The sequence below is a fragment of the Gambusia affinis genome, linkage group LG22, assembly GCF_019740435.1.
Source record: "Gambusia affinis linkage group LG22, SWU_Gaff_1.0, whole genome shotgun sequence".
Taxonomy (NCBI): Eukaryota; Metazoa; Chordata; class Actinopteri; order Cyprinodontiformes; family Poeciliidae; genus Gambusia; species Gambusia affinis.
In genome coordinates, this window is record NC_057889.1 from 21,938,705 (window position 1) to 21,952,571 (window position 13,867).

Genomic DNA, 13,867 nt, shown 5'->3' on the forward strand with positions numbered 1-13,867 from the left:
TATATATATATATATATATATATATATATATATATATATATATATATATATATATATATATATATATATATATATATATATATATATATATATATATATAATGAAATTAAAAGGTATATTCTAGAGTTATGTAGTGTTATGAGTTGTCCAACCTCATAGCCTTCCACTAGGTGGCTGTATGTACATCTGTAGTTGCTTGCAATCTTATCAATAATGATAAGAAGAAGTTATCTTATAATTTTATTTTTAATTAAAAAAGTTAAAAATAAAAATACGGATGGATTTGCTCATATGATTATATGAAAATCTGTGTTTGTACCATATGAAAATGTTTAATATTTGTATTAGTAGTAATAATAATAAATTACGGATTGCACCCGACAAAACATTAGAGAAGAAGAAGAAGCTTACGTCATTCGACGCGACACTTTCCACGGTCGGAGCTGGTGAGTAGCCCCTGAATCTGTCAAATAAAAATGTAGTAAAAAAACCCTCAAAAGACCGAAAGTCTACATTTATAAATCTGCTGACGGTAGTTCTATGAGTTAATGTTAGCGAGTATGTGGCACAGCATGTGTTTGTACAGATTTAGACACGTTTTAACCCTACTTGGTAGTAAAAGGCTACTTTAGCTCGCTAAAGTAGCCTTTTAAAAGCCAGTCAGGTTCAATAGCTGTCCTTCATACCTTTAATAACAATGTGCTAAAATTTTGTTTCATATATCTTAAAAAACCGTATACTTTTCAGTATACTAGTTTATATCAGTATATTGATTTAATGTTAGGATTCTGTCATACAGTTCATTACATTTCATCGTTTCCCACAGTGTATTATAAACCCTGAGGCCATCATTCTTTATTTGTTGCCCCACCAGGCTAAGCATTGTTTATTTATTTAAGTCTTTGTAAAACGTTTGCATTTTCTGTGACTTTATAGTTATTGTTCATGCTAATTATACAAGCTATGCCAATATAAAGTCTTTGTTTTCATTTTTAGATCCGGATCACATACACAGGAGTCACTCATTGAAGATGAATCACAGTAAGTGACAGAAATTTGTACTCTTCTATATTTGAACAACAGTTCTCGCCTCAAGTAAAGAAACTGTGCGTTGTTTTCTTGTTGTTGTAGTGGTTAGGCTGGACAGGGATCTTCGAATAATTGAGAGACACCATGGTGTAAAACGAAGGTGGCTCCTTCGGATGGCATTTTCCAGAGAACACTGAGAGATGTTGACCAGGAACTTAGAGGTCAGCTGATACGACGAGCACAAAATGAAGCAAGGGAGAGGGCCACTCTTCTCAACCTGAAAAGAAGATGTAATGGTAACACTACTTCTTCTCTTGACTGTATGGTCATTAGCAAAATTGAAGCTCAAAGGTCTTGTGGTAAACCTAAATTTAATCTTTATGTTATCCCTGCACCATGCATATGTTCACTCTAGGTACTTAAGCGTCTTTATGCAGTGTAAGAAGTGACTGGTTTATTCCAACTTGTCCTTTGTCATGGGTATGTGCTTTTGATGTGTATGGTTATTTATCTTTGGTGTATGAATATGTTTCTTGGGTGTATCCTGTCTTTCACCAATGCCCGTTGTAAATAGGCACAGATAAGTGAGTATTGTAATACATCCATTTTCTAATGGACATTCAATGATCTTATACATTACGGCAGATATTGAGTCACTGTAAGAACTATCAGTCTTTATATTCTGAGGATAACTTTTTTAAGAGTACAATTAAAATATCATTCAATTATTGGCAGTAATAGATTTTGACCTACAAACTGAGATTTCCTTATGCGAACTTTAGTGTCATGTTGAATATCTTGTGTAGAATTGGCTGCCACTACTTGTGTTCACAACATCCAAATTGAGATAAACACTATTTCAGATGTCAACCTTTTATTATGTTTAACATACTTCCATAAATGACTACTGTATCATGTTTTCATATTGTGCTGATTGTATTATTTTTACTAGTATTTATATTTCTTCTTTCTTTACAGATGGACAGGGAGTTGTTATAAGGCTGTCCAAGCAAGTGAATGCCTGTAACAGGAAACTGAAGAAGATTGTTACAGAGTACAATAATCTGCAGTGGCCTCCACAAACTGGCATCTTTCCATCACATTTAGAATTTTGAGAATTGTGTGATGCCTCCTCCCAGCTGTACACATTGTTTGATGAAGAAGTGAGTAGAATTGATCTAAAGGTTTTATTCAACTTTCTACATGCTGTTATTCACTTTATGTTGCTACTACATTTAACAAGGTTCCACTTGCAATTGTTCTCTTATTTTAAAGATTGAAGATCATGGTGTTGTTCCAAAGAACCTAAAAAGTCGAGCAATAGAAGCCCTGCATTTGAAGACTAGAGCAACTGAAGAAAAGCTTCTACTTAAGAGAGAGATGAACACTGTCATTCTTCACCTTCATCAACAACATGGACATTTAAGTTCAGCTATAAATGATACTGCAGATCCTGGTTCAAAAGCTGTACTTCATCAAAACATTATCATGTTAGAAAAGAAAATGTACAGTGCAATGAACATGTTCAAGAGGTTTATCGAAGTTGGTGCCCCTCCTCCAAATCATCACCTACCAGAGTTTAACTCTTATTCTCAAGCACTTATGTCTCCAGATCTATATTACATAGACTATGATGAAAGCATTGACGATGGAGAGGATGAAGCAGATGATGACGACAATGTTGACGAAGGAGAACAGCATAGATTGTGAATCATCTTCATGATTTATGGCCACTTACTGTTCTATGTGAAGAGCACATATTCCAGTATAAAAAGTTCATTGATGATTTATTGTTTTTGATATTGTTGAGACATATCTGTTTTTTAAGTCAAGCTATATATAATCAAGGGCATTTTAATTTTACTCATTACAGCTTTGTAGTCTTTTTCACATTTATTAATGTTCTTGTTCAGTATGACATTGTTAATGACTAAACTTTATTTACAGTTTGAATTTAACTCTTAATCTTGAGATGCTGCATAATCTGCTTTACATAATATCTTTAAATTTGAGCACAACAATGAAATAACTAAAACGTAGTGGACAAAAATTTTGTGATGTTGATATTTGAGAAATATTTGACTGTTATCCAAGAATTACATTATTTTGAAGGGCACTACTCTGTATTAAAAATTCATTAAGAGCTATGTCAGTGTTTCTGTGATATTTCAGACAGATTTCAAAACTTACAATATGGACTATTTGTAGCCTGTGTAGGGACTTACAAACTGGATGATTTGATTTACCTTCCTGGTTTTAGTAAGAATGCCAGCAGCACCATAATGTATCATCTGCAGTTGGATGATTGGCTACTTTTTTAGGAGACCCCTCACACCAGCATCCAGGTTGAGTGTTTGGTGTCTAAGCGCTCCTTCCACTGCTCCACCACTCAGATGGCTGCACAGACTAGTGAGAATTATCTTACTGTTAGATTTGCATTTAGTTTTGCAACTGTAAGGACATGTACATTCCTGGTTGTTTAAAATGTTATAGAGCAGTTAATATTAGTGTTGATGTTTGCGTTTTCTGGAGGGCAACACGAATATTGACATCCTTCACACCAGATATTACATTAAAATTTAAGCACACAGCAGGACGGATCAGGCAGGAATATAAAGACAGAGAGTCTGAATAACACCAACTGTATGTCAGAAAATTCTGACATGTAGTCTTATGTGATTTGTCTCTGCTTACATAAAAAAAATATATGGGCCACTATGGAAAATGGTGACAAACCATTTTGGGACCAAAATGTCTGCCCTCTTTTTTCCCTTATGGGGCCCACCTAGGTATGCCGGCTGGGGCATCATGACATAACTGTTTGTAACCTACCTGAGAAAGCGGCAACATACAGTCATATGAAAAGTTTGGGCACCCCTATTAATCTTAATCGTTTTTATGTATAAATATTTGGGTGTTTGCAAAAGCTACTTCAGTTTGATATATCTAATGGACACAGTAATATTTCAGTATTGAAATGAGGTTTATTGGACTAACAGAAAATGTACAGTATGCATTAACAGAAAATTTGACAGGTGCAAAAATATGGGCACCTTAACAGAAAAGTGACATTAATATTTATTAGATCAGCCTTTTGCAAAAATAACAGCCTGTAGTAACTTCCTGTAGCTTTTAATAAGTTCTTTGATCCTGTATGAAGGTATTTTTGACCATTCCTCTTTACAAAACAATTCCAGTTGAGTTAAGTGTGATGGTTTCCGAGCATGGACAGCCCGCTTCAAATTATCCCAGATGTTCAATGATATTCAGGTCTGGACTGGGATGGCCATCCAGAACATTGCAATTGTTCCTCTGCATGAATGCCTGAGTAGATTTGGAGCGGTGTTTTGGATCATTGTCTTGCTGAAATATCCATCCCCGGTGTTCTGTCAGATAGCCATACATTGTCAGATCGTCATACGCGTATGACAAACTGATGGCTATATCTGTCCGATCAGCATACGTTTGCATACGTTTCAGCATACGTTGTCAGATAGTCATACGCTTAGCTCAGACATGTATACGTTGTCATTACCATATGATTTTATTTAATGAGCAACATAGAATCATGACGTAGATAAGGATTTTTTTCAAAAGTGAAACACTGGTTTTGCCCCAGTTTCAATGTGGGTAAAATTGCGTTTTCATACACGACATGCTATCCAAGTTAGCAGACATGTTATCCAACCCAAAAATATTAAGGAAGTGGGGGACGTTAATTTAAACAGGGCATGTTTTAGGACGTGTTTTGTAGTTTACTGCAGCTGCAGCAGCATTAAATTTAATTTATTTAGTTACTTTTTATTGTGTCTCTTCTCGCGTATGACAAGCTGACGACTCCTCTCAATATGGCGGACCTCCTGCAGAATGCGCATGCGTGCGCATGCGCTCTTACCATATGTATGCTATTCTGACATGTATGGCTATCTGACAGAACACCGGCATAACTTAAACTTTGTACACTGAAAAAAGTGATTTTGGAGAGTGGTAAATATGATCTATACAAATCATATGAAATTTAATTAATTTTTTCAGTCAGCCAAGGAATTACAAAATAATGGGTAAATTCTACACATGCTACCCATTCGTTAACATTAAAAACCACTACATAGGAAAATACAGTAAAATATACCCCCGAATCTTAAGTCCGGTGCTCCAACGTTGCGCATGCGTCAAACCGCGTTTTTGAATGAGCGGGACAGGAAACTCTGCATCCTCTACCAACGAACCTTGAGCTGAAGGTAAGCTATTTTTGAATAATACCGCGAAGGCAAATTGTAATATTTGAAATGATGAGATATTACACTTCACTTATATTCGATGTGCATCTGTGTAACATGCCATTACTTGAAATCAAAGTTTGAATCTGTCCCTGGCGCCATCATGGCTGTTAACTGTCTGGACAACTGCAGGTACGTTGCAATGAAATGTGTTCGCGGTTTGCTTTTTACAAGATTAGCCAGCATGCATGACTGTGTCTGACCGCTGGTTTTAAGGTTATAGTCAACGCCAGTTTTTTGTAATATATTGAATGGGCTGATGTTTAGGCAACACATAGACTGTAGAGGGGATAGTTCAGCTTTTGCCGAGTGTGGGTAAGGTATAATGGTCATTAAGTATCTGCAGGTCTCTGCTCCCACGCTGCACCGAGACACAGCCAGTTGTTGTTTACCCGTTAGCTCCGTTAGCTCCCTCAACATGGCTGCTAGAGTCGGTCTCCGCCGCGGTCTGTTTAAAAACATAATAATTCGCTCTCCATATTACCTGCATGCATGTGTACTTGTGTCTCTGTTGTTAAAGTTTAGCGTTACTTCTCAGAGTTTTATTTTTACAATCGGGACTCTAAAGACTCGTGTAAATATGACGTGTCGCACGTCTTTTCCGTCAGTCGTCATGGAAATTGACGCTCATCCAGCGTGCTGGATGTGGACCAGAGTGGAAACAAACATGGTGTAAAATGAAAACAAAGTACCACTGTATCCCACCTTTATGTGTGTAAACACCCACTGTTGCTGCACCAAAATTTTTTAAAGGAATTGTGTGTTCAAGTAAAACATTTTAGAATTGATTTTATATTATAAATGTTTTCAGAATCTTGTAATATTGTTTATGAAGCATATTACATCTATAAATATGACATCTATAATAATGACAATCAAAGATTACTTATTCAAATCTCTACTGAACTAAATCTCCTTTTATTTCTTTGGCAGAAGAATATTGAAGCAAACCTATTCAAATAATCTGATAAACTATTAACAACCTGTCTCAACTTATTTTCTTTCTCTGTCTCTGCAGCTGAGGAAGCACACATCAAACAGCAATGGCAGTCCAGTTAAGAGTCATTTTACAAGAACACAGCATTAAGAAGTTGACACTTCCAACAGGAATTCCCAATACAGTAGACGATCTTGTTTCCATAATTACTAAAACTTTCCAATTGCATGGGGAATATGGACTACTATACCAAGACAAAGACTTTGACAATCAGTTTTTCAGTGTCAGCTCAACTGCTGACTTGTATGACAAGGCCACTGTTAAAATGATCCTAAAAGAGCCTAACATCACCCTTGACCTACACCCAATATTTGAATCAGGACCATCATCTACATTGAGCTCTTTGAGTTCTGTGAGCAGCCATCCTGCAAGTACTCCTGAAACAAACATCTGCCCTGAAGATCATGATGCATCCTCACAGGTGTCCGACTCCACATCGTCAGGTTCCAGCGACACCATTATTCTGCCTGATTCATGTCGCCTTCCTGCATGGCCAGTGCCATTTCAAGTACCTGAGTTTTCCAGAGACATACAACTAATCCTTGCAGAGGCAAACAACTCATATCATGCCACTGGAAGACACTTCATGAATGCCAGCGTTAAATCAGCAATAATGCAAGAAATGTTTAAAGAAAGGTGGCCAGCATTATTCATTGAAGCTCAGGTGAGAATGTATTTATAATTTTTCCTTCCCATCAAGAAAAATGTATGTGATTACTATGAGATCTGGTCTGTCATTTAAAATTTTATTTTTGTCCTTTTATTTCCTAGATCAAGGAAGAGTTCAGACGTATCACGACAGTTTCTTTGGAGGAGACATTCATGCTAAAGCTTGATGAGTACACACCAGGTCTTATGCAGCTTATGCTAATAAAGGAGGGGCTGCTGGTTCCAAGATGCACCCTCTGTTGGACACTTTAAATGACGTATGTTATTTTACTTTTTTTCACAAATATGTCATTATTGATATACGTGAATTAAAAGTGAATTAATTTGTAAAGAATTGCTTTGTTGTGCACAAAGTTGAGCTCCTTACCAACTTAAACTACCCTTTGGTTTTTAAGCAATTTGGTCTTAGTGTATGCAATTCTCTCCCCACTCTCCACTAACTCTTTTCACTACATTGTATCTCCCTACAGACACAGAGCATTGAGGAAAAAAGGGATGCAGTTGTCTGCTGCCTCATTAACTACCTTGGTGAAAGACAAGAAGATCTTTTCCATGACTGCCAGGTATGTCATTGATAACAGATGATTGATTAACTCAAGGGATCCTCTCCTTTCCACTCCTTTCCTCTTTCTCCCCTTTTCCTATTATCTTCTGATCACTCCCCTCTGCTCTCCTTTAGATAAGTTGAAATGTATTGAAACAGCATCTTCAATAAAATTAAAAATGTGTATCTTTTTTGTTTCTTTCTTTTAACATGTAGGAATGTGAGGACTACACAGACAAAACAATGAAGGTGATCGTGATGCACAACATCATGGCTGAGGAGGATCCATCAGGTGTCGATTGTGATTGAGGGAAACCAAGTCATGGAAGGATGTGGAAGGCGAACAAAGGCATGTGTACTGCTGATGGGACTGATATGCCCTCAACCTTGACTATCCAAAGCAGCTCAAGAACACATTTGAAGCTTTTCAAAAACTCTTTTTGGAACTTGATGGGGAAAAACTACTGAAGAAGGACCACAGCCTCAAAAACAAGCTCATGCAATAGACATACATTTCCCCTCTTGTTCCACGAGGAACTTTTGTCTGGACAGAGAGTTTTAATGGAGTATAGTTTTATATTTTTGTTCTCTTCCCTCCTCTGCTCCACACACAGACACAGAAATATATGTACAGATGGATACACAAGTATGTTGCAGCCTCTCTCAGCCCACTCCATTGTTCTCTGATTTCTCCACATTGACAGAAATGGAAAAGCAATAGAAACTGGCCGGTCTGGTCAATACCACTGACTGAATCCTGAAGAATTTTGAACTCACCCTCTTTCCCTCCCCATTTGTTTGTTTCTTTTATTCTCATCCTGTCTCTGAGAGTGAGAGCAAGCGCAGAAACTAAAGAATGTTGATTTTCTGATCTGTCTTTATCCAGATGTTTGATACTGTACACACAGAAACAATCTTGTAGAGTTTGTGTGTGGTTTTTATGGCTTTTAAAATAGAGTAAGGGGCCTCTGAAAGTGTTGTTTGCATTGACCAATTATCCAGAAAGAACATTTGAAGCCATTAGCTTAGTGAGTTATAAAACGGGTTTATTCATTGAAATGTTGTGTGAAGCTGTGTACTGCACTTTATTCATTTTTGGATAATTTAGTGTATTGCTGCATATAAACAAGGCAGTTCAGTTATTTGTTGTGTATAAATACACCTGCAGATTGCAGATTTGCTCAGTCACTGTTGTGTGAGGCTGAAGAAACACAAGTAAGAGTTTAGATTCAAGAAAATCTTCATGTGATTGGACATCCCTTGCACCTCTGCTCTGATCACCTCACTTCTCCTTTTCTCTGATCTACTCCTTTATTATTGAGCAGTCTGGATGTCCTAAAACAAGGATATGTTTTATTGCCCAACATTACTGAAACAGCGTTTGAAGTTGTTATATTATAACACAGGTTCATTATTTGAAATGTTGTGTGACACTGTTGTGCTGCAGTTTATTCTGTGTTTTTGTTTTTGATGACTTTATGTATTAAAAACATTGAGAAGGTGTATGATTTGAATGTCTTTTTTGGGGGTACATCTTACCTTCTCTGAATAAGTAATGGTTATTAACTGATTTTAATTAACTTTGATTTGTAATTATCAGGTATTACCTACTAGCAAACAAGAAATAGTTTTACCTAATTTAACTGAGTAAGTAGCTGTTGAATATATACATAAATATGAGGTAAATTTTACCCAATTTCTTTAAGTATTTCATATATTTTTTGTTCAGTTAATTTATACTCAATATATGGAATTGAATCTACCCCAACAGAGTAGATGCAAATTGTTACCTCACATTTATTAGGTAAATTCTATAGGTTACTTTTTTCAGTGTATCAGCTTCTTGAACATTATTCTCAAGAATCTGTTGATATTGAGTGGAATCCATGTGACCCTCAACTTTAACAAGATTCCCAGTACCAGCATTGGCCACACAACCCCAAAGCATGATGGAACCTCCACCAAATTTTACAGTGGGTAGCAAGTGTTTTCTTGGAATGCTGTTTTTTGTTTGTTTTTTCCCCGCCATGCATAATGCCTTTTTTATGACCAAACAACTCAATCTTTGTTTCTTCAGTCCACAGGACCTTATTCCAAAATGAAGCTGGCTCGTCCAAATGTGCTTTTGCAGACCTCAAGCGGCTCTGTTTGAGGCGTAATTGCTGAAAAGGCTTCTTTTGCATCACTCTCCCATACAGCGTCTCCTTGTTAACACATACTATCTGTAATAGTGCAGCTAAACTAAATATGAGAAAAAAGTGAAGCCCTGATCATAGTTTAATACACTACAATTACACTCTCAATGACCATATACATTACTTTATAACATCCTCGCACTTACAACTCACAAGGTCTTATTGTCGCGGCAAACGTTCAATGTTTGAAATGGAATGCGCCCCATCATTGACACACGGGGCCTTATTGTCGCGGCAAACGTTCAATGTTTGAAATGGAATGCGCCCCATCATTGACACACGGGGCGATGTCATGATTAAACTCACCAGTCTGAGTGGGTAGCAAATTCTGTTAAAGTAAGTAAATCACATTTTCCAGTCATAAACTGAACTTATCAGACAGAATGAAATCCTAATGTCAAATCGTATTAATAGTTTTCATTAAGCGGCAAAAAGTGTGTAACTGGTCACGTGGCGTGTCACCCATTGATAACCAATAGTAACATGTGACGTTGTGGAACTACTGCATCCCACAATGGAATCTTCTCCAGCAGTGTCCTCTCAACATGCCTGTCCCAACGATTTCGCGAAGGAGAAAGTGCCTTTACCTGAACGTGTCGTCTTCTAACCTGGTCAATTTGTTTATTTAAAAGGAAAGATCTTACTCATTTTTTTGCTAAAGGGTATTATTTGTGCTACCATGTGGAAATTTTTGAAGTGCAACAGTAATTAGTTCAGCTAACATGCTTACTGATGTGTTCGTTTGATACCCAAATATTTGTTACTATGTAAAGCACTCACATTTGACAGAATATCTTTTCAATACAAAAGCTTTTATTGATGCATTATACATTTATCAATTGTTTAAGACAAACTACAGGAAATGCTAACATTGACAGCTTTGGATAAACAAATGTCACAACTGTGACCAAATTAGAAGTGTCTTTTTGCAGTCCCAGTGATACATAATACATTTTGAAAAAACATGTTTAATGACAGATAGCACAACACAAAATACATCTCCAATAAAAGCTTGTTTTACAATTTTGCTGAAAACAGAAGTGAATGATTTCACAGACCTGAAGATGTTGCACAATGGAGATCCATGGCTATAAAAACCAAAAACTACTTATATCATATGTTAGACACTATCTTGAACATACAGATTTGAACATTTTGGACAGTGAGACACCATGTCATTATTCCAGCAAAGAACCAAGTAGTACTATAAGACAATTTTTCAACGTTAAACATGTTAATGTTTCACCTTCGCTCTGAAAGACTTAATATCTGCCGTAATGTATAAGATCATTGAATGTCCATTAGAAAATGGATGTATTACAATACTCACTTATCTGTGCCTATTTACAACGGGCATTGGTGAAAGACAGGATACACCCAAGAAACATATTCATACACCAAAGATAAATAACCATACACATCAAAAGCACATACCCATGACAAAGGACAAGTTGGAATAAACCAGTCACTTCTTACACTGCATAAAGACGCTTAAGTACCTAGAGTGAACATATGCATGGTGCAGGGATAACATAAAGATTAAATTTAGGTTTACCACAAGACCTTTGAGCTTCAATTTTGCTAATGACCATACAGTCAAGAGAAGAAGTAGTGTTACCATTACATCTTCTTTTCAGGTTGAGAAGAGTGGCCCTCTCCCTTGCTTCATTTTGTGCTCGTCGTATCAGCTGACCTCTAAGTTCCTGGTCAACATCTCTCAGTGTTCTCTGGAAAATGCCATCCGAAGGAGCCACCTTCGTTTTACACCATGGTGTCTCTCAATTATTCGAAGATCCCTGTCCAGCCTAACCACTACAACAACAAGAAAACAACGCACAGTTTCTTTACTTGAGGCGAGAACTGTTGTTCAAATATAGAAGAGTACAAATTTCTGTCACTTACTGTGATTCATCTTCAATGAGTGACTCCTGTGTATGTGATCCGGATCTAAAAATGAAAACAAAGACTTTATATTGGCATAGCTTGTATAATTAGCATGAACAATAACTATAAAGTCACAGAAAATGCAAACGTTTTACAAAGACTTAAATAAATAAACAATGCTTAGCCTGGTGGGGCAACAAATAAAGAATGATGGCCTCAGGGTTTATAATACACTGTGGGAAACGATGAAATGTAATGAACTGTATGACAGAATCCTAACATTAAATCAATATACTGATATAAACTAGTATACTGAAAAGTATACGGTTTTTTAAGATATATGAAACAAAATTTTAGCACATTGTTATTAAAGGTATGAAGGACAGCTATTGAACCTGACTGGCTTTTAAAAGGCTACTTTAGCGAGCTAAAGTAGCCTTTTTTTGCTACCAAGTAGGGTTAAAAACGTGTCTAAATCTGTACAAACACATGCTGTGCCACATACTCGCTAACATTAACTCATAGAACTACCGTCAGCAGATTTATAAATGTAGACTTCGGTCTTTTGAGGGTTTTTACTACATTTTTATTTGACAGATTCAGGGCTACTCACCAGCTCCGACCGTGGAAAGTGTCGCGTCGAATGACGTAGCTTCTTCTTCTTCTCTAATGTTTTGTCGGGTGCAATCCGTAATTTATTATTATTACTACTAATACAAATATTAAACATTTTCATATGGTACAAACACAGATTTTCATATAATCATATGAGCAAATCCATCCGTATTTTTATTTTTAACTTTTTTAATTAAAAATAAAATTATAAGATAACTTCTTCTTATCATTATTGATAAGATTGCAAGCAACTACAGATGTACATACAGCCACCTAGTGGAAGGCTATGAGGTTGGACAACTCATAACACTACATAACTCTAGAATATACCTTTTAATTTCATTGTATGCTTATATATATATATATATATATATATATATATATATATATATATATATATATATATATATATATATATATATATATATATATATATATATATATATATATATATATATATATATATATATATATATACCAACTGAGGCCATTCAATGATAATCGCCATTCTATGGGATGATAACATCCGAAGCGGGTGCTAAAATCGCGGCTTCAGAGAACCGGAGGATCTTTTAAAACAGAAGTAAAATTAACTAAATTGTTAAGAACCTACAAATACATCAGCTATGCACGAATTGTGTTATCTTATTTGTTCCTAGATCGTCGGTTCTGGACGCTTAGGGAGCGGTACAGCATTCAAAGAGAGAACCCTTCTCGTCAATTATTGACGCTGGTAGTACCAACGCGTCAACATGTGACGCTAAGGGAACCTGCCCATGCGTCAATATATGACGAGTCGGGAGTGAGACTGCTGGTTTGTGTGTATGAGGAAACGGTGAGCGGCTTGGTCAGTCCTTGCAAAGTCTGGAGCATAATAATCAAAATGGAATAAATCGATAAATGTGACAGAACAAAGAAGTGGTTTGGAGCTAATTGATACACGGACAGATGAGATTCCCCGACTTAACCCAATACGGCCCTTTACCATAATTAGTTTGTTGTGTTTTTAATAATAAAACGTGTTTATTATTATGAAGTCTTTGGTGCAAAAAACTGATTGAAAGTCGATTCATTCACCGCATATTTATGTCTGTTAGGGTTGAGATGGAACTGAACATAAAAGCAGCTCTTTAAACCATTTAGCTAACCAACACAACAGAGACACAATCAAAACTGTCAGATGACTTATTACGCCTCGATAATAACTCAGAAATATAGTTTGGATGTACAGTATTTATATTTCTTTCCTACTTACGGAAGGTTTCTGTTTATATAACAGGTTTGTGGTGCCTTTGTATTCTAAAGAAAGATATAAAACTTCAGATATTTCACAACGAGATATTAACATTCATGGAAAAACCTTACATAACCTTATATTAAATCAGAAAGTACGGCGGCCACCGTAAGAAAGTCTTACAGTATTCAATTATGCCGCACAACTGATCAGTACAGTTTTGCGAGGTAACGCAAAAGTTTTTATGAGGAACGCAAAAGTTTTATGCAGGTAATGTAAAAGTTTTTTTTGAGGTAACGCAAAAGTTTTTGTAGGTAACGCAAAAGTTTTTGAGAACGCAAAGTTTTTTGAGGTAACGCAAAAGTATTATAGGAACGCAAAAGTTTTATGCAGGTAACTAAAGAAAAAAAAATCCCCATG

General features: G+C 36.2%; 4 long non-coding RNA genes across 5 annotated transcripts; 3 read left to right on the forward strand and 1 right to left on the reverse strand.

The window, feature by feature from the left end:
• Positions 1-333: 333 nt before the first annotated feature.
• Positions 334-3,176, forward strand: LOC122824845. 2 transcript variants are annotated; one of them, XR_006369553.1, is made up of 5 exons: positions 336-446; positions 997-1,041; positions 1,132-1,325; positions 2,008-2,192; positions 2,305-3,176. It is a non-coding gene; the product is annotated as an uncharacterized LOC122824845 (long non-coding RNA). The 2 variants fall into 2 exon arrangements; XR_006369552.1 differs by having other exon boundaries at positions 334-446; positions 1,132-2,192.
• Positions 3,177-5,000: 1,824 nt separating this feature from the next.
• Positions 5,001-7,166, forward strand: LOC122824846. The gene is made up of 3 exons (XR_006369555.1): positions 5,001-5,270; positions 6,328-6,970; positions 7,078-7,166. It is a non-coding gene; the product is annotated as an uncharacterized LOC122824846 (long non-coding RNA).
• A 14-nt stretch (positions 7,167-7,180) lies between these two features.
• On the forward strand, positions 7,181-9,352 carry LOC122824847. Its single transcript, XR_006369556.1, has 3 exons — positions 7,181-7,232; positions 7,446-7,538; positions 7,736-9,352. It is a non-coding gene; the product is annotated as an uncharacterized LOC122824847 (long non-coding RNA).
• A 1,122-nt stretch (positions 9,353-10,474) lies between these two features.
• On the reverse strand, positions 10,475-12,303 carry LOC122824848. Its single transcript, XR_006369557.1, has 3 exons — positions 12,212-12,303; positions 11,617-11,661; positions 10,475-11,526 (listed from the first exon to the last, which is right to left on the reverse strand). It is a non-coding gene; the product is annotated as an uncharacterized LOC122824848 (long non-coding RNA).
• Positions 12,304-13,867: the final 1,564 nt, after the last annotated feature.